The sequence below is a fragment of the Amphiura filiformis genome, chromosome 8 (assembly GCF_039555335.1).
Source record: "Amphiura filiformis chromosome 8, Afil_fr2py, whole genome shotgun sequence".
In the NCBI taxonomy this organism is placed as follows: domain Eukaryota; kingdom Metazoa; phylum Echinodermata; class Ophiuroidea; order Amphilepidida; family Amphiuridae; genus Amphiura; species Amphiura filiformis.
The window spans coordinates 66,340,591-66,361,516 of record NC_092635.1 but is presented as its reverse complement, the minus strand read 5'-3'; the positions used below and the strand labels follow the sequence as shown (position 1 = coordinate 66,361,516).

At 35.5% G+C, this 20,926-nt stretch overlaps 1 protein-coding gene across 3 annotated transcripts in view; it reads left to right on the top strand.

The window, feature by feature from the left end:
* The first annotated feature begins 1,611 nt into the window (after positions 1-1,611).
* The window catches only part of LOC140159373 (QRFP-like peptide receptor), a 214,301-nt gene continuing 194,986 nt past the window's right edge, over positions 1,612-20,926 (top strand). For all 3 annotated transcript variants that reach the window (XM_072182823.1, XM_072182824.1, XM_072182825.1), the window contains exon 1: positions 1,612-1,854. The gene's annotated coding sequence lies outside the window, so the exon portion shown is untranslated. The remainder of the gene's footprint in view (positions 1,855-20,926) is intronic.

The window sequence follows — 20,926 nt, the reverse complement described above, 5'->3', positions numbered from 1 at the left end:
TGGGGGATGAGGCTGTGGATCACGAAATGCCCCTTTAATGCTCATCTAATATATCATACACACAAAGTAAAACCAAGCCAAGGGTCAAAAATAACTTGTGAAATTGTCTCGCGAACTTTTCGAGTTCTTATGTTTCAGTTTTCTGTAGCTCGTTTTGTTTCAGTTCTGTTGCTTCCATCAATATTTTGTGTTACCCCCGGTGTTCTTTACAACGGCTCTGCGAAGTGTTCGCATGCTCTCAATTAGAATTTTTTCTCCTTGTATAGGCAACAGTGTACATGGATAGCTAAACTGGGGTCAAACTTTTTTTTCACATTTTCACATTTTCACATGGTCATATCTTGAAAATCTGTGAATCAAAATGAACCAAAGTTACACACTGAAAAAATAAACTTACATGGAATCGCTTGTCACAGCCTGAAAATTTCGGCAACATAGAGTTTAAGGAATGTGAAGAAGTCGAAATAAATGGAGGTATTCGTGAGAGAGTGTTGGGGTGCTTTTATGCTCGTTGGGTAGGCCTACGAGTGTTATTTTTGTGAGGCAAATCTGAGACAGCAAAGCCAACATTGCTGTTGAAATTGTATCAGTTGTATTACACACAAATGGGCTGTGACATAAAAAAAGAAAAAAACCGAAAGCGCAGTGATTTATAGTGCGCTACGCACAGACACAACGCCTAGACGTTGATCCACAAGCATCAACACACTTTACAGGTTTTCGCTGACCACTACGGCCCCACATCATTCCATAAACCACTTGCTGCTACAAGAGCGCACACCCTAGACATTCCACACATAACCATCGCAACCAGGATCAGCTCCCCGAGTTACGTACGGATTATAACGAGACAATTAGCAGTAAGTTCCTTGTCCAGGGGAATTTCAATTAATAATTATCGACAGATCCTTTTCTGTAAAGTAAAGAAGCACATTCAAGATTAATGTATGTTTCATTCTACAAACACTGGAATCTTTATGATCCAAATCTTTTGAAACCATTGCAATAATTCAAATACATATGCCTCTGACGATGTTGTATTTGATTTGTTCAATCATTTAAGGGGTACTACAACCCTTCCCAATATTGTGCATATTTGCGCATTTATCTCACAAATTATAGCGCATTGGTGACAAGTAAGATATATATATATTATATGGGCAAGGACTATACAACTACTGCACTGGAAATTTTATTTCAGCACAGACAACATTTGTGGAGTTACAGTCAAAAATGAGGGAAAACCAATATTTGATCAATAAATCAATAGCTACTCGCCTCGAGTTGCTGAATTTTCAGTGCAGTAGTTGTAGTCCTTGCCCCTATAATATACATATTTTACTTGTCACCAATGCGCTATAATTTTTGAGAAAATGGCAAAAATAGGCACAAAATTGGCCAGGGGTGTAGTACCCCCTTAAACCCTTTAAACAAAGAAGAGCAACAATCATATCTTTGTACCGAGTGTTGCACTGGCTGTAGATAATAAACTGATGGTAGCTGAGGATGACATGCGCACAAAATGGCACATCAGTCACTGTGTACGACAGCGTAATATAAAACTTCCGAGCACGACAATTTGCCAGTATGATTACTGCATTCAAAGTGTGAACATCGCATTATATGATATATGCACACCTAACCACCGTTCAGATCTGGGACAGCTTGGAAATTGGTACATATTTGCTACATTCGGCTATTAATTATATCACATTGTTTTCGCATTTTGACATACTCGGTTTTCCTACTTTGAAGCATTTTGTTACACTACAAAGGGAACATTAAATGGAGATCTAATAGCGAGTTGGAATACGAACAGTCAGTGAAGCTTATCCTCAATGAGAGACTCTTAATGTAAGTATGCGTACAATTTCAGCTACTAATGGGTGATATCATTCTTATGAATTTCCAGAACTTCTACACAGTGTATATTATATTCACACCATTAGATACCTGATATCATCCAATATAGGAGATCAGGCAATTTTGAACAAATATCATTTCGTTTTACTGTTGATTGGAATATAATATTATTGATACTTCCAGCACAATCATGCCTTTTATGGAACCAGTGCTATTGGCAAACTATACATCTAAAGGTCGTGGTTTAATATGTGTGATTTACTGTTAAACATCGACCAACAATAATATTTTGAGTGGAGAAGCAAATTTTGAAAGGAGATGTAATCCATACATCATTAAAATCACATTTTATTACACTTTACCTTATTTATCAGCGATATGCGTAATATTTATCAAACTCATTACAAAGTAGTATTTATTTTAGATTGGTACTGTTCGATCTGATACAAAATAAAATTAATGATGTAAATGGTGATTTAATAAAGGTCATCTGTTTCCGAGTCTACAACGAAAATTATTATTCATTTCCAATTTTCTGTACAAATAATTTCAAACATATGCTATTATGCGCTTCCGATGTACTGTATATCTACGTCTTTATACTACCATTGCATTCTACGATAAATACATGTACTAAATTGGCATATATGCAACATCTCTATGTAACTTTAACAACATTTAATGCTGTTGCTTTAAATATGAGGCTTTCTTGCCATTTAACCGTTATTGATGGCTAGATTGTGAAGGCTGTCAATGCATAGTATTGTTTAGGCTCGAATCGCAGATTCTTTGTTTGGTTAAGTTTGTTTTTATGTAATATGAATTTACGTTATGTAAGCGATGGAAAAAATCGTCTTTTAGTCCCGTCTGAATAGCATTGTTTTATCATCGATATCATTGATGTTATATTTTTACAAAACAACTTAAGTGAGTCTCTAGACAAATTAACCTTATTTGAACCCTTTCTTTTGAAAGCCTCTTTGTTTACATGTGTTTCGTCTGTTTCATAGTGAACCAGTGATCAAAAACGTCTTTTAACTTAAATGTTTAGTGGCACTTGCAATATTGTTAGTAAATAAAGTAGTTTTGTGATGTAATGCTCTATTCAACAAATGTGCTGCTACTCTGCACTTTCAATACATAGCACCTTTACATCGTATAAATATATATTGTATTATTAAGTCAATTTGTATTATGTTTCTGAAGTAAAATTAATCCGACAATTTGAAAATTTTGTAAATTTAATCAGACAATTAGGAAGTTGCGAAATGCATCTGAGCCACAGAAATGATCAAAGCCTTTTGTCTTTTTCCTTGAGTGTCTTATCCTTATAAAGAACTTTTGGATGGCAGTGAGAGTTAGCAAGTACCATATACAAGCAGTACAGTGATCTCGTGACAAATTGTTCATAGATATTGTATTTATTTGCCTTGTTAAATTCGAATTTTATCTAGTTGATTAAATATCTTTAGTATCTAAATATAAGTTTTCAACCTTTAACGTAATAAATTCTACTTGTCTCGTACTAACGTATAGTGACACTTCCGATCTTTTGCTTTTAACGTTTTACAATACAAAATCATTGTAGTGTGAGTATAAGAATGTTGTTTTCGCTCAAACAATTTTCAATATCTTTTTAAAAGGAATTCTCTAATACGACAAGTTTGCGCTTTCTATATCTAGCCTTGCCACTGGAAATGCATGTTAATCTTTTTACGTTTATTGTATTAGTAAGTCAAGCTGTATAGGCAAGTATTTTTATGTTTCATGTTTGTTTTGCTTTCGAGCTCATCCTCGTACATCTGCTTCTACTGACAGGTAAAATCTCTAACAGTAAAAAGTACTTTTTGACAGTTCGCGCTGTTACGCCAGGAATTTGCAATCGAAGCGGTATAGCAGTTTGTTTATTTTTGAAGTCATTATGTGCATACATTTTGGGCCTAGATAAATATGAAATAGCCAAGTGTTTGTATCTTCGCAAATAAAATGCTATAATTCATTGCAAACAGTTTGTAAAGATGAACGAGTAGGAAATCAAAATACAAAATCTTAAAGACCTGGATTACAGTGATTGCAGCAGTTGGTTTATACCCGAAATAATTTTGTATTAATAAACCCCAAGGGCGTATTATATCTGTCAATAATTGCTCCATCTACTATGGATACAATCAATATGTATTTATACAAAATAGGAGCATATTCGCTAATAAGCTGATTAAAATAACACGATAAAAGTATATAAGTATTAGTATTTGTTATAAAAACAATCAAATATATTCAATCAAACAAGATTAAACGGAAAATAAGATGCTTTTGTTTTGCATTGAAAGGGTAAATTCTTCAGTGGAGAAATATTTTGACTCTTGATACTTAAACATACTCTATTGTGTTTAACACTAACATATGCAACCAGAAATCCGGAATAAGCTACTATCATTAAAGTTAATACACCGTATTAATTTGAATAACTTCGATGGATTGAAGATGGAAACATAATGAAGTGGGTGGGGATAAGGGTAATCTTGGTGGGCGAAGTATTTTAACAACTCCACCAAGTCGTGTGTTATAATTATCTTTATTATATTATAGATATTACATTCTCTGTTTGCTGAACTATCATGATTTTTGCAGGAAATACTAATGACATTTCGCTGTTTTTATTCACTTTAGCCACTCCATGTGACATAGATTATTAAAATTGCTCTTTTGTAAAATTCTAGAGTATAGAAAATGTAATGTTTAAATATGAGCCGTCTGTCCATGGTACAGAGAGTTGAGCAATCAGTCCATGGTACAGAGAGTTGAGCCATCAGTCCATGGTACAGAGAGTTGAGCCATCAGTCCATGGTACAGAGAGTTGAGCCATCAGTCCATGGTACAGAGAGTTGAGCCATCAGTCCATAGTACAGAGAGTTGAGCCATCAGTCCATAGTACAGAGAGTTGAGCCATCAGTCCATGGTACAGAGAGTTGAGCCATCAGTCCATAGTACAGAGAGTTGAGCCATCAGTCCATGGTACAGAGAGTTGAGCCATCAGTCCATAGTACAGAGAGTTGAGCCATCAGTCCATAGTACAGAGAGTTGAGCCATCAGTCCATGGTACAGAGAGTTGAGCCATCAGTCCATAGTACAGAGAGTTGAGCCATCAGTCCATGGTACAGAGAGTTGAGTCATTAGTCCATAGTACAGAGAGTTGAGCCATTAGTCCATAGTACAGAGAGTTGAGCCATCAGTCCATGGTACAGAGAGTTGAGCCATCAGTCCATGGTACAGAGAGTTGAGCCATCAGTCCATGGTACAGAGGGTTGAGCCATCAGTCCATAGTACAGAGAGTTGAGCCATCAGTCCATAGTACAGAGAGTTGAGCCATCAGTCCATGGTACAGAGAGTTGAGCCATCAGTCCATAGTACAGAGAGTTGAGCCATCAGTCCATGGTACAGAGAGTTGAGCCATCAGTCCATGGTACAGAGAGTTGAGCCATCAGTCCATGGTACAGAGAGCTGAGCCATTAGTCCATAGTACAGAGAGTTGAGCCGTCTGTCCATAGTACAGAGAGTTGAGCCATCAGTCCATAGTACAGAGAGTTGAGCCATCAGTCCATGGTACAGAGAGTTGAGCCATCAGTCCATGGTACAGAGAGTTGAGCCATCAGTCCATGGTACAGAGAGTTGAGCCATCAGTCCATGGTACAGAGAGTTGAGCCATCAGTCCATGGTACAGAGAGCTGAGCCATTAGTCCATAGTACAGAGAGTTGAGCCATCAGTCCATGGTACAGAGAGTTGAGCCATCAGTCCATAGTACAGAGAGTTGAGCCATCAGTCCATGGTACAGAGAGTTGAGCCATCAGTCCATGGTACAGAGAGTTGAGCCATCAGTCCATGGTACAGAGAGCTGAGCCATTAGTCCATAGTACAGAGAGTTGAGCCGTCTGTCCATAGTACAGAGAGTTGAGCCATCAGTCCATAGTACAGAGAGTTGAGCCATCAGTCCATGGTACAGAGAGTTGAGCCATCAGTCCATAGTACAGAGAGTTGAGCCGTCTGTCCATAGTACAGAGAGTTGAGCCATCAGTCCATAGTACAGAGAGTTGAGCCATGTCCATGTACAGAGAGTTGAGCCGTCTGTCCATAGTACAGAGAGTTGAGCCATCAGTCCATAGTACAGAGAGTTGAGCCATCAGTCCATGGTACAGAGAGTTGAGCCATCAGTCCATAGTACAGAGAGTTGAGCCGTCTGTCCATAGTACAGAGAGTTGAGCCATCAGTCCATAGTACAGAGAGTTGAGCCATCAGTCCATGGTACAGAGAGTTGAGCCATCAGTCCATAGTACAGAGAGTTGAGCCGTCTGTCCATAGTACAGAGAGTTGAGCCATCAGTCCATAGTACAGAGAGTTGAGCCATCAGTCCATGGTACAGAGAGTTGAGCCATCAGTCCATAGTACAGAGAGTTGAGCCGTCTGTCCATAGTACAGAGAGTTGAGCCGTCTGTCCATAGTACAGAGGGTTGAGCCATCAGTCCATGGTACAGAGAGTTGAGTCATTAGTCCATGGTACAGAGAGTTGAGCCATCAGTCCATAGTACAGAGAGTTGAGCCATCAGTCCATGGTACAGAGAGTTGAGCCATCAGTCCATGGTACAGAGAGTTGAGCCATCAGTCCATGGTACAGAGGGTTGAGCCATCAGTCCATAGTACAGAGAGTTGAGCCATCAGTCCATAGTACAGAGAGTTGAGCCATCAGTCCATGGTACAGAGAGTTGAGCCACCAGTCCATAGTACAGAGAGTTGAGCCATCAGTCCATGGTACAGAGAGTTGAGCCATCAGTCCATGGTACAGAGAGTTGAGCCATCAGTCCATGGTACAGAGAGCTGAGCCATTAGTCCATAGTACAGAGAGTTGAGCCGTCTGTCCATAGTACAGAGAGTTGAGCCATCAGTCCATAGTACAGAGAGTTGAGCCATCAGTCCATGGTACAGAGAGTTGAGCCATCAGTCCATAGTACAGAGAGTTGAGCCGTCTGTCCATAGTACAGAGAGTTGAGCCATCAGTCCATAGTACAGAGAGTTGAGCCATCAGTCCATAGTACAGAGAGTTGAGCCATCAGTCCATGGTACAGAGAGTTGAGCCATCAGTCCATAGTACAGAGAGTTGAGCCATCAGTCCATAGTACAGAGAGTTGAGCCATTAGTCCATGGTACAGAGACCTATTATACATGAAGACGTATCTCCCAGTCAGTTTAGAAATGAGTAGGGTGATAACCTCTAACCGTCCCAATCCGTTATGGTAGTGTTTATTCACAAACACGATATGTACGCTATTGCCCTGCCTGGGGCATCCGATCCGTAGGGAAAGGGAACTGTTAATGATATCCACCATAAGCAAAGGCGCCTTGAGACTAGGTCAAAATAATATTTCGCTATATTATCCCATAGTAAGACAAGAACCCATGGGCTTTCGATATCATAGCCTCCCTATATTCATGCAATCAAATATATCATCGTTTTGACTGTTCCATTTCACGAGGCCATGGAAAAGTTCCATTTTGATCTCATGATATCATGGTTCCTTATGAATATTACATCAAAATGTATGTATGTATTAAAGACATCAGAATTGGAAACATAAAATATAACAGACAAACAAACATAAGCAACAGAAAATGATAATGCTACTAGCAAAATAGTGCACAACAGCCACGCAAAATCTTTGTCACTCTCATGAAAATGCATTTGAAAATGAAGTTTAAATCTTCAAATATTTGTAAATCGTGCCTGATTAGAGAAAAACAAAATACAATCATGAAATAAAAAGCTTGTTAAAATTTTCTCGAGGTGACAGGCATATTTTTATTGAGTCGCAATGATCTGAAGCATATTACCTATTTGGCGGTTCATTCTTGATATGGTGCTGTTTTTCATAACGACAACTCAGGAAATTAAGTCAATTCATGCTCTAATACAAAATTTTCTCTATGTGCATGTGACTTTAAAAACACGATCTGTAATGGGTTATTCCAAAAAACAAAAAACAAAAAAGATGCACACCCCGTATAGAGGAGTTCAGATTTCCGGACTTTTTGTTTAAAGTGCTCAAAGGCGAAAATATCCAGGAGAAAAATAGTTCAAAATCAGAAATCCTCAATGTGACAGCTCATTTCGGACAATTATGTGGGTTTTTTTTATTCATTTTATCTTATTTTCAAACTTTTTCCAGTAACATTGGCAACTGAAATTCCAGTCGTTGTCAGGAAGCACACCTGGAAATCCAGACATTTCTTTTATGGAAAGTTTACTCCTCTATAGGGATGTGTATCTATTTTAATATGAGACTTCTCTGACTATTAGCCGTTATTGATTGGTAGATTGCGAAGGCTCTCCATGGATAGCATTGTTTAGTCTCGAATCGAAGAAACTGTTCTTTGTTTAGTTAAGCTTGTTTTTGTGTAATATGATTTTGTGTAATGTCCCGGTGTAATGTATTACATGTATAGTGACACTTGCAATATTGTTAGAAAATAAAGTAGTTTTGGGAAGTAATGCTCTATTCAACAAATCTGTTGCTACTGTGCACTTTTAATATCTAGCACCTCCACATAATATAAATTTATATTGTATCATTATGTCAATCTGTATAGACTAACATGTTTCTGAAGTAAAATTATTCCAACAATTTGAAAATTGTAATCCGACGATTTGAAATTTGCGAAATGCGTCTGAGCCCCATAACTAAGCAAAGCCCTTGTCTTCTGTCTTTTTATTATTATAAAGAACTTTTGAATGGGAATCAGCAAGTACCGTATACAAGTAATACAGTGATCTCTTGACAAATTGGTCGTTTTTGTTCATAGATACTATGTTTACTTGTCGTGTTTTATTTGAACTGAACTGAACTAAACTGGATTTTAACTAGTTGACTAAATACCTTCTAAAAGTCTTCAACCTTTAACATATCACTTGTACTTGGCTCGTTCTAACTTATAGTGACACTTCCGATATTTTGCTTTTAACGTTTTAGAATACAAAATCATTGTAGTGTGAGTATAAGTTTGTTGTTGCAAGCAAAATTTATCCTACAATTTGAAATTTGCGGAATCCATCTGAGCCCCAGAAATGAGCAAAGCTCTTGTCTTCTGTCTTTTTACTTGACTGTCTTATCCTTAAAAAGACCATTTGAATGACAGTTGGAATCAGCAAGTACCGTATACAAGTAGTACAGTGATCTCTTGACAAATTGACCGTTTTTGTTCATAGATACTATGTTTACTTGCTGCTTTTATCTGTACTGAACTGAACTGGATTTTAACTAGTTGACTAAATATCCTCTAAAAGTCCTCAACCTTTAGCATATCATTTCTACTTGTCTCGTTCTAACTTATAGTGACACTTCCAATCTTTTGCTTTTAACGTTTTACAATACAAAATCATTGTAGTGTGAGTATAAGATTGTTGTTTTCGCTCAAACAATTTTCAATATCTTTTTAAAAGGAATTCTCTAATACGACAAGTTTGCGCTTTCTATATCTAGCCTCGCCACTGGAAATGCATGCTAATCTTTTTCGGTTTATTGTATTTGTAAGTCAAGCTGTAGGCCTATCGGCAAATATTTTCATGTTTCATGTTTGTTTTGCTTTCGAGCTCATCCTCATACATCTGCTTCTTCTGACAGGTAAAATCTCTAACGGTAACAAGTACTATTTGACAGTTAGCGCTGTTACGCCAGGAATTTGCATCGAATCGAGCCGGTATAGCAGTTTGTTTATTTTTGAAGTAATTGCGTGCATACATTTTGGGCCTAGATAAATATTAAATAGCCAAGTGTTTGTATCTTCGCAAATAAAATGCTGTAATTCATTGCAAACAGTTTGTATAGATGAACGAGTAGGAAATCAAAATACACAATCTTAAAGACCTGGATTACAGTGATTGCAGCAGTTGGTTTATACCCGAAATAAATTTTCATTATTAAACCCCAAGAGCGTATTATATTTGTCAATTGCTCCATCTACTATGGCTACAATCAATATGTATTTATACGAAATAACAGCAGATTCACCGGTTATATACAATAAGCTGATTAAAATAACACGAAAAATTGTAATTGTATAGTATAAATTAGATTGGACGTTGAGCCATCAGTCCATGGTACAGAGAGCTGAGCCATTAGTCCATGGCACAGATACCTATACATGAACACGTATCTCCCAGTCAGTTTAGAAATGAGTAGGGTGATAACCTCTAACCGTCCCAATCCGTTATGGTAGTGTTTATTCACAAACACGATATGTACGCTATTGCCCTGCCTGGGGCATCCGATCCGTAGGGAAAGGGAACTGTTAATAATATCCACCATAAGCAAAGGCGCCTTGAGACTAGGTCAAAATAATATTTCGCTATATTATCCCATAGTAAGACAAGAATCCATGGGCTTTCGATATCATAGCCTCCCTATATTCATGCAATCAAATATATCATCGTTTTGACTGTTCCATTTCACGAGGCCATGGAAAAGTTCCATTTTGATCTCATGATATCATGGTTCCTTATGAATATTACATCAAAATGTATGTATGTATTAAAGACATCAGAATTGGAAACATAAAATATAACAGACAAACAAACATAAGCAACAGAAACTGATAATGCTACTGACAAAATCGTGCACAGCAGCCACGCGAAATCTGTGTCACTCTCATGAAAATGCATTGAAATGAAGAGAAGATAATCTAAGAATATTGGTAAATCGCGCCTGGTTAGAGAAAAACAAAACACATTCATGTATTAAAAAGCTTTTTAACCTTTCTCGAGGTGACAGGCATATTTTTATTGAGTCGCAATGATCTAAAGCATATTACCTATTTGGCGGTTCATTCTTGATATGGTGCTGTTTTCCATAAGGGCAACTCAGGAAATTAAGTCAATTCATGCTCTAATACAAACGTATTTTACATACTGGAAATCCATATTTATCAGAATTTAACATGGTAAAGCAAGTAAATGTATTTTAACAAAATTAAAAACATTGTTTCCACATTACATTTATTTGATGAGTACTAATTGCTCACCATTGAAACCTTCAGTCTTCAGCTGCGATGTGATGCCAATGCCTTGAGTACCAGTAACTACCGATATAGATGACATTCGACGAGAAATGTCCTGTATGATTCTGTCCCAGTCTTGAGAAAGATTTGTCTGGACACCTCTAACGCGGTTGAGTCACGATTGATCTACCCTTACCCAGATCACAAAAAAAAATTAACAACACAACACGTCCTTCCTGTCTGGTTTCAATTGTCAAGTATTGATGAATAGGCCTACCTAACCAGAGCCACAATTAGAATCACCTTCACAGTAAACACACAACAATGTACAGAAAAGGTTTAAATGTCGGGCTATAAAAACGTTTTAATTACATTCATACAACATTGTTGAAACATGATGCAACACATTCTAACAGAAAATTATTCAAATGTTGACAAAATATTTTACAAAAACGTTTGCCCAAAGTATTTTACAACGACATTTTATATGCGAATTCGTGATCATTATATAACCCGACATTTGAATGTTATTAACACGCTATGAATAAACGTTTTAAGAACATTAATTTTGTGTTATTCATGACTTCCTCATTTTCACATCAAATGAATTCCTTTAGCATGAGCATGAACTATGTTTTGAAATAATTTTTTTTAACTAACCAAAAATTTTAAAAAAACAACAACAACAAGCAAACAACAACAAAACAATTGATACAACATTTATTCGAAATGAGATATTTATTTCTATGTCAAATAGTTAAATACAACAAAAACCAAAATTCAGCTCGTCCGTGTAATTGGCAGACTTAATGTTTGCCACACTGTCTTAAAAGCCTTGAATGTAACATTCAAACATGACTTATCTGTGGCATCAAAACAAAAACCTTCATGCTTGATCTATTTGTCATACCTAATGTAAGACCTTTTAGCCTGTTTAACCAGAATCTATAATACGATAGCATTGAGAGATATTTACTTAACAAAGGCGAATCGCTGGTGGGAAGGTTGGTTACTTTCCTTAAGGCATGTGTTCATACAGAGACTTGCATGTCAGCCATTTGTTTTGACACCATAAATCTAAGCATCTTGATATGTATTAGATATATCACAAAGGGGCTTCAAAAATAAATCCTGAAAACCTTTCTGTTGATGACATGTATTATTTATTTTATTCAGGAGCGAGAATCGCTCATATTTTGCCTTTGGACATTTGGCTACTTTTGCTTCACATAAGTTTCTTTTACAATGAGAATTGTGTCAATTTTAATAATAATATCAGTATCTTTTCGCTTAATTTAAATTCCAGGTCATTTTACATTAGAAGGAATCCATTTTCAACCAGTGTACATATTCAAAATTATTAGAACGCTCATCTAACCATACGGCATATAGATCGATATAGATGAAATCAAAACTTCTTTACATTATTAAATGCGTTTTAACTCCCTTTTATTTATTTAGTTTTCAAATATGTAGAAATGCGGCATGTGTTGTACCTAAGTAAAATAGATCAATTTTAATAACCTGAAAAAATAACAATTCATAATTGATAATTTCATCTTTAAACTTTAAACAAATATTAAAATCTAAAAACTCAATCAAATACGGTTGCGTGAACATAAATAATGTTCAAAATGCCATTATGACATTTTCGAATGAAAGTGTTTTGTTTCAAACATATATCGCAAAGTGGTACTTTATATTAAGTAATATAATATTTAAAGACAATAAAGATCACAAATGGTTCGAAAATACATAAAAGCATTAAGAAGTAAACGCAGGGTTGAACGCTCCGCAGCCATACAGAGTATTGATTGTTTGGATAATGGATCTTATACACGTGTGCCACTTACGACGTAGCCCTGAAATATAAATTCCAAAACATTACGCTAAGACAAATTCAACTCATTCTCAAATTCGGTTTAAGGTTTGGATCACAATTTCATGATACACATTAATTAAAATTAATATTTAAATACAAATTGATATGTGTAATATCGAATTTGATAATCGTGTAAAGCCGATAATGCTCATAAACGCTTCTGTGTATAAATACTCAAACGTGTTTCCTTTTTATAATTCCAAATTAATCCGCTCGTTACTAAAATTTACGCTAATCTCTCTCTAAGACTAGAATATACCAGAATATATCTTAGTAATTATACCTAATATACATACTACTAATATACCTAAGGGATAGTAGTTTTAGTTAGTATTACAAAAACATTTGAGGAAGTCTCTCTTGAAGATAAAACTTTATCAAAATATGGTATAAGAAAATAAAAGTGCGCTGTGATCAGTAAACGCTTTGTTACATAATTCTACAAATTTATTAACTTCGTTTTCTTTTAATCCCTCAGGGACCATCCACTAATGTATGGTGAAAATATTAACCATAATCAATTGTTCAGCTTATGATTTGGAAATCCATGGCTTATATATATCTATTTAGTCGATACACCCACCCGTTTCCGCAGTTAGAGGGTGCATATGGGGTGATATCTCAAAACCCCTCTAACTCAAGTATAATGATAGACAAAGATAAAAAGACTAGTTTGCGTCTGACGTCACCTGTCAATCAACTTGCTCCGAGCACGGTTTGTTTACAAGTGTCGTGATGATATGAGTTGCTGAACACGGCGGTAAAACCGGGCGCCTTATTGTTAACCTTTTAACATACAAACCATCTCAAAAGTTAGGTCTTAATAGTAGGAAACTTTTTTTGGCGAAGGCACCATGTCCACAATGCCTAGAAAAGTTGCTTTTTGCCTTGTAAGAGTACGTATTTTTCGCCATTCACTGCTATTCCTTTTCTCCGATCGGCACCAGCCAGATGAATCGATTTTCCTTATACGCGCTATTAGCCAATCAAGGATCGTAGAGAATTTGATTGACAGTGACGTCAGACGCAAACTCGTCTTCTTATCTTTGTCTTTCATTATAAATGGATAACAATCATAAATAGTATCGAGATCGACAATAATCAACACGTACGTTGTTGTGTCACGTAGCAGTTTACTGCTTTACCGATATAAATGTATGGGTTCCAAAGCCATCTTGGGCGTGACAGTGAAGAATAAGTCGTCCGTATAAAAATACCTGACACTTATCGCAAACTTTGAGAGTTAAACTATGAAAACCATGAATACATACATCTGAATTTAACTAAGCTTTGCGCATACAAATGACTAATTCAATGAAAAGGTTATGCCTTTAAAGAAAAAGTAGAGATTTTCCTTCTTGTTTACCATAAAAGTGCTCGAAGATTAGCATAGGGGACTGTAAATATCTTGTATTTCAGGCGACGTGTAATGATTTTGATATCAGAATAAGGCGATGAAAAACAAGAAGATATAAAATAAAGGCGAATTCTGTCGAGATTTTTCATAAATATTCACTGGCATGTACATATTTTGTATAAGCCCATATTCTAAGGAAAACCTAAGGAAAACTTTTCATACTGCAAGAGCAGAGAGACGGGAGTGGACTTGATTTATTATTATTATTATTATTATTTTTGGTGATGCGAATAATTGAACCCGGGACCTCTCGCACCAATGGCAAAGACCTTAACCACAGTGGCGTAGCCAGTGGAGGGGCAAAGGGTAAAGTAGCCCTCTTACCCCCTGGATTCTGGACAATTTGTATGCTTTTTAGTACTTTTAGCCCGTTTTTGACCAAGGGTTTGCCCCTCTTGAAAGTAGTCTTTTTTTTTACCAACATAAAATCAAACCTTTTATTCACTAAACTAACATTAGGTAACTTACATTATTGATCACTTGTTGGCAGTAGTCATGTTAATCGAATTATCAAGTTAAAAAAACTTTTATATATACTTTCTCACTGTATACCTTGAAACGTGAAACTTCTCCATTGCAATCATTTCGAAAATCTTACACCGCTTCTTTATAACTATTACAAATATTTAACAACTTTTTGTAATATTAACGCATTTCATATTTATTTCATTTCCTTCAAATCATCATACAATTTGCGATAAAGGTAAGAATTCTCTGAGGCCATAATAAAGTAAACACACGATCAAATGTCTGATGGGAGGATTTCAACCTTCCACTTTCTATGTTTAAAAAACTTGAATCGATGAAAAAAAATATGATACTAGGATTTTGATTAGATTTTTGTTTCATTGGTACAACTAATATTTCGGCACATATTTGGAATTTGTATTTGTATTATTTACAGAACACATATGGTAGTATTATCAGTTTCCCGGATTACCTGTGTCATCATTGTTGTTGTAATACAACGTTTTACAGGAAGCTATTTCAAGACCTCTTGAGCCTCGATGTACCAAAATAAATGACGTTTCCATGTTTAAAAGATACGACTATATACGTTAAAAAGGACATTTATTTTTTTCCATGACAGTGATATATTCCAACGTGGACACGAAACTTGCTTTGAATAAACAGTGTCTTTACCAATCGGCCGATTTTGCTCTTTTGAACCAGCCAATTTTAAAGACCGAAGGGCAGATTTTTTGAAGTAGATTTCCCGTGACATATCTTTGCTCTCAATTAGAGTTCTCGATGATTTGCGTATTTGCTTTCATCCATCTTTCTTTGAGCCTTAAAATGCTTTTTCATCTGAAATACTGACAGATTTAAACATGAAAAAGATGAAATACTACCTCAAGCGATAGAGGTATCAGAGCGTCGTTGGGCTATATCAGTTAAAATCCATACACATCCACGGGGCTGTGCATTTCCAAAGGGGATGCTACCTGATTGGTGACTCTATTTGAAATCTACGCTCCATGTGTGGAAGATCATGTCTTTCATAGAGGACGTATGGATTTCAACTGGAATAGCCCATTGCTAGCATTGGTTACTGCTAGTGTGGTAAAACGAATCACGTTTATTGGTAGATATTGATATGCATAGAGTAAAATAAAATAAAAACCAAGCTTAATATCGCAATTCACCTTTATAATCGGGCCAAAATAACTTGTTAGTGCGTCTTACTGATGGCGCAGCGTTGTGGATATTATTATTCTGATTTACAACTCCAATTCATGAGTGTGGCACTGTTTGTTTTAAGAAATGACAAATTATCTTATTCATGTAATAACATACAAAACATACCCCTACGTCGAATTTCACATCCAATTTAAAGTTGCTGTTTTGGGCTTTTCGTCACTTCGATTGCACTTTACCACCATACCTGTCATCTGCGCTTTGTACTTATCAACCTTCCCGCTCCCTTAAGCATCCTCTGAAAAATTACTCAAAACTCCTAGGGTTAACCTTCAATCAGCCGGTGAACGCTCATTTCATTTTGCTGCTCCAGCTGTTCGGAACTCGCTTACAAACAGCCTTCGTAAGATCCCCAAACTTTCTCAATTTAAACCGAAGTGTTAATACAAATCCTAACTATTGCTCAGTAAAGACACTAGGAAAAACAATCAGACGGACCAGTGTATACTGTAAATTATTTACAAGTAATTTATTCAATAATAATAATAATAATAATAATTCGTTGAGTTTCTTTTCTCCATCAATAATAAAAAAACCAATACAGAGTTATACAAGAAAACTGGTTACCGGATTATATAACCTTATGATAATGATTATTTAAATCACAATGATTCCCTAATACAATTTGTAATGGAAAATGGACTAAGTCCACAATGACATGGATTAACTAATTCATGAACATTCCAAAAAATTGTCAAAGTCCAACCATACTTTTGATTACAAAATTCAAATCCCAAATATTTTTAAAGTACAAATAGGATCTTTGTTGAAAAATCAACTATAAGATATTACAAGTCAAAATATGAATTATGACGGTGAAATAAGTAGTCAGTATAATACATGACAATAAATAATTGCAAGTTAAGGCTTAAAAAGCATTTTTTGTGCTTAAAAGCATTTTGGTATTTAAATCTAATGTGTACTTCTCTTACTGTAAATATTTATAAATTTACATTTTTGTGGTGCGTTGAATTTAATCCACGAACATTATAAACACATGCTGATCTGGAGCTTTTGTTTACAAAACCTTAAGTATAACAATTAAATTAATCTGCTCTTTCCTCTACTCTGATTTCAATGATATACACTTCACTTGCAAGAATCCACAAATTGACAAGCTTTCTGAAAGTTTTTCATGTTAAACTTTGACAAGTTTTACAATTATATAATAATAATGAATATAATAGACAATCTGGTTCTTTGCAACGTCTAAACATTTGGATGTATATTATATTCATAGAAGGCATTGAACATTTCTCATAAATATTCAAAGTATGAAACATGTTTGAAATATTCCATTAGTATTCAAATATTTCATGTAAGGCTACAATAACACTTGATTTTCAGATGTTTGCGGAAATATATGCATTCAACCTTCTTTTGTGTAAAATATCAGAAACCGAAAACTTCATACCATTGCATTCATGCTTCATGATCTATATATGATTCTAATACATTCATTATTCAAGAATGTACTTTGGAATGTTATCATTATTGGAGCACACGTTTTTGTGTCACGTAGTATAACAGATTTATTTTGTTATTTTGAACACTTTCTCTTCACCGCTACCATATGCAAAGCGATAGCTGAAGACGAACATGACATATGTAATTTAGCGTACACAAACTGAATAACAATGGCCAGCAAACACAAAACGTTTTCATAACCTTAAAAAACATTTTTTGAAATTCTACTGCTCAGCAAACAAAAATGTTTTACAGAAAACGTTTAAATGTCGGGTTATATAAAGGGTATAAAAACGTTTTAATAACATTCCAAAAACATTCTTGAAAACTTAATACAAAACATTCTAAACAGAATGTTATTTTGGGGTTGAAAAAAATATTTTGCGAAAAAAGTTTGCCCAAAATATTCATGACCTTTGTATAACCCGACAGTTAAATGTTATTAAAAGGTTTGGTAAAAAACATTTTAAGAACATTTCTGTGTTTGCTTGGTTTAAATATTTTAACATAATGTTATTTAAGTATTGACACAATATTTGGCAAAAATGTTTGCAAAAATATTTTACAATAACATTTTTTGAAAACATTTAAAGATATCGTTGTAGTGTGTTTTCATACAAAACGTTTTAAAACGTTATCATGACCTTTATACAAACCCGACATTTTAATGTTATTAAAACGCTTTTACCTAAACCAAAAGCCAAAATATTTTTAAAACGTTTTTGTGTTTGCTGGGAATGTTCTTATATAACAAATCGACTACCCATGGGTAGGAAGTACCGACTTTGAATTGACGACGGCGGAACCGGTGGCTAATGCCCCTCTCCCACTTTTTCAAGGTGGGTGGGTACTGCCACTTTAATCAAAGCCATAAGGTTAAATACCACTAATTATGTATTACACGTGTTTCAATGGGAAAATGCCTAATTTCGGGTGGAATTTTCTCATATTCAGAACTCTCACAGTTCAATGCCACCAATATCAGGTGAAACTATATGATTTAGATGCCAAATGATCAAAAATTCAACATAGGTTGACCTGAGACAATATGATAAGGCGACTATTTACTAAAAACCGAAGCCGTGCGTATGAATTTTGGTACTATTACCTCAAAAATGTCATATAATGAGAGAAGCATCAAACTCTAAAAAGTACTTTTTTGGCAATATAACTTGATCAATTTCAGCGATTTTAATGCAGTCTTTTCGAATGCCATGAAAACAAATAGTTCCTCATCGTATTTCAATGTATCGCCCAGGCCTATTTAGTGGTATTTAACCATAAGGTGCTGTGTGTCAAATGTCGCATAAATAATTTCTATTATAGACCCTCGTGATAAAAATCGTAAAAATGAGGACCCAAATAGCTTCAACTGAATCTTCATTTTGCAAGATTTTAAAACCTCTTTTATGTGTATAAACAGATCCCCCTACCTAGCCAGTACTCTATGTTCAAAACAAAAAAAGGATTATTTAAGGAAGCCCAATCATGCACTGTAAAAGTGTTATCACTAGAGTTTCAACTGCCACTTTACTTTTCAAATCCCATTGAACTCTGTGCAAAAGATGTTGTTTTAGAATTGCCCGTGTGTCGTTATTACTTGGTCGATTTCAGATCTAAGTGATGCATGCATGAAGGATAATTCACACCTTCTGTAGATAACATAAAATGTGAAATCGACCAACTTTTTGAAGGTGTTTTTATTGTAAATATATCTGTCCAAATTCAAATTTAACCATGCACGTGTGTATGCTAACCGCAAGACTTGCTGGGAAGTGCTTAAATCATCCTCTGGTTCAAAACCATAATTTATACAATAGTAATGAAAACTTGTCCACGAATGGCCTCAATTTCAATCCATGTTCCGATTTTTGCAACTAAAATTGTACACAATAAATGTGTCAAAATGCTCCACCAAATTCTTTAAATTGGACCTTCATTTTGCAAAGGTTTCTCACTTCTCACAGGTCATACCATCCCTCAAATACCCCTACCTCTGGCAAGCTGGTCGGTTACATTTTCTACATCCGCAAAACCTTTTACTCACGACTTCAAATATCTAGGTGCATGGACTGCCAGTAGTGAGAAGGACTTTAACATCAGAACGGCACTTACTTGGAAATCATGCAACAGCATGGACAAGATCTGGAAAAGTAATCTGCCAAGATCAAGTTATTTACCACTACTGTAGAATCGGTACTAACATATGGCGCTGAAACATGGAAAATAACAACCAACATGAGAAAAGCTATGAATGGCTGCTATACCCGTCTCTTGCGGAAGGCAATAGATATCTCATGGCAAACACACATCACCAATAAAGAACTGTATGGGAATCTGTTACCAATTTCTGAGAGGCTCAGGATCAGAAGGTTAAAGTTTGCACGGCACTGTGCAAGAAGCGAAGAGGAAGCAGCTTCAATGGTTCTTATGTGGCAGCCCAAACATGGAAAACGAACAAGAGGCCCACCTAAGAAGGATTATATCAAGATGTTGGCAGATGATACGGGATTAACAGATCTAGACATCAAAATTGTATGCTTGACAGAGCAGTTTGTAGAGTCATTATGGGAGTCCGACTAGAAGAGTCGACATAAGCAAGCAAGTAAGTAAGCAACTCACTCAAGTCAATTACATTATTCATCACTTGTTGCCAGTAGTCATGATAATCGAAACGTTAAGTTAAAGAAAACATCCATCTTCTCTTTACTCGAAACGGGAAACCTTTATTTCATAGCAATCATTTTGTAGGTTTACGCAATTTCTTTATAACTATCACAATTTTGTAACTACTTTTTGTAACATTAACGCATTTTATATTTATTTTATTTCCTTCAAATCATCACAAAATTTGTGATAGATGCTACAATTCTCTAAGGTAAACACCCGATCAAATGTCCGAGGGGAGGAATTCAACCTTTCACTTTCTATGTTTAAAAAACTTGAATCGATGAAAATAATATGATACTGGGATTTGATTAGATTTTTGTTTCATTCGTAGAACAAATATTCCGGCACGTAATTGGAATTTACATTATTATAATACACAACTGGTAGTGTTATGTATCACTTTCTCGGATTTACTCTGCCATCAATTTTTGTAATACTATCTTTTATAGGAAGTTGTTTCAAGACCTCTTGAGCCTCGGTGTACTAGAATAAATAAGGACATGACAGTGACATTACCCAACGCTACGCAGACACAATGCTTTGAATGAACCGTGTCTTTAACAATTGCCCGATTTTCCTCTTTTGAACTAGTAAATTTTAAAGACCAGAGGGCTTTTTTTTATTTCCCGGGACATATCTTTGCTCTTGATTATAGTTCTGAATGATTTGGATTTTTCTTTCATCCATCTCTCGTTGAGTCTTAGAATGCTTTATCATCCGAAATACGGACAGACAAAGATGAAATACTACCTCAGGTGACAGAGGAATCAGAGCGTCAACGTTTGGCTATTCCAGTTGAAATACATGCACCCCCTGTGTAAGACATGACCTTAATCATATCAAAGGAGAGGGTAACGGTACCTGAATGGTGACTACGCTAAAAATGGAA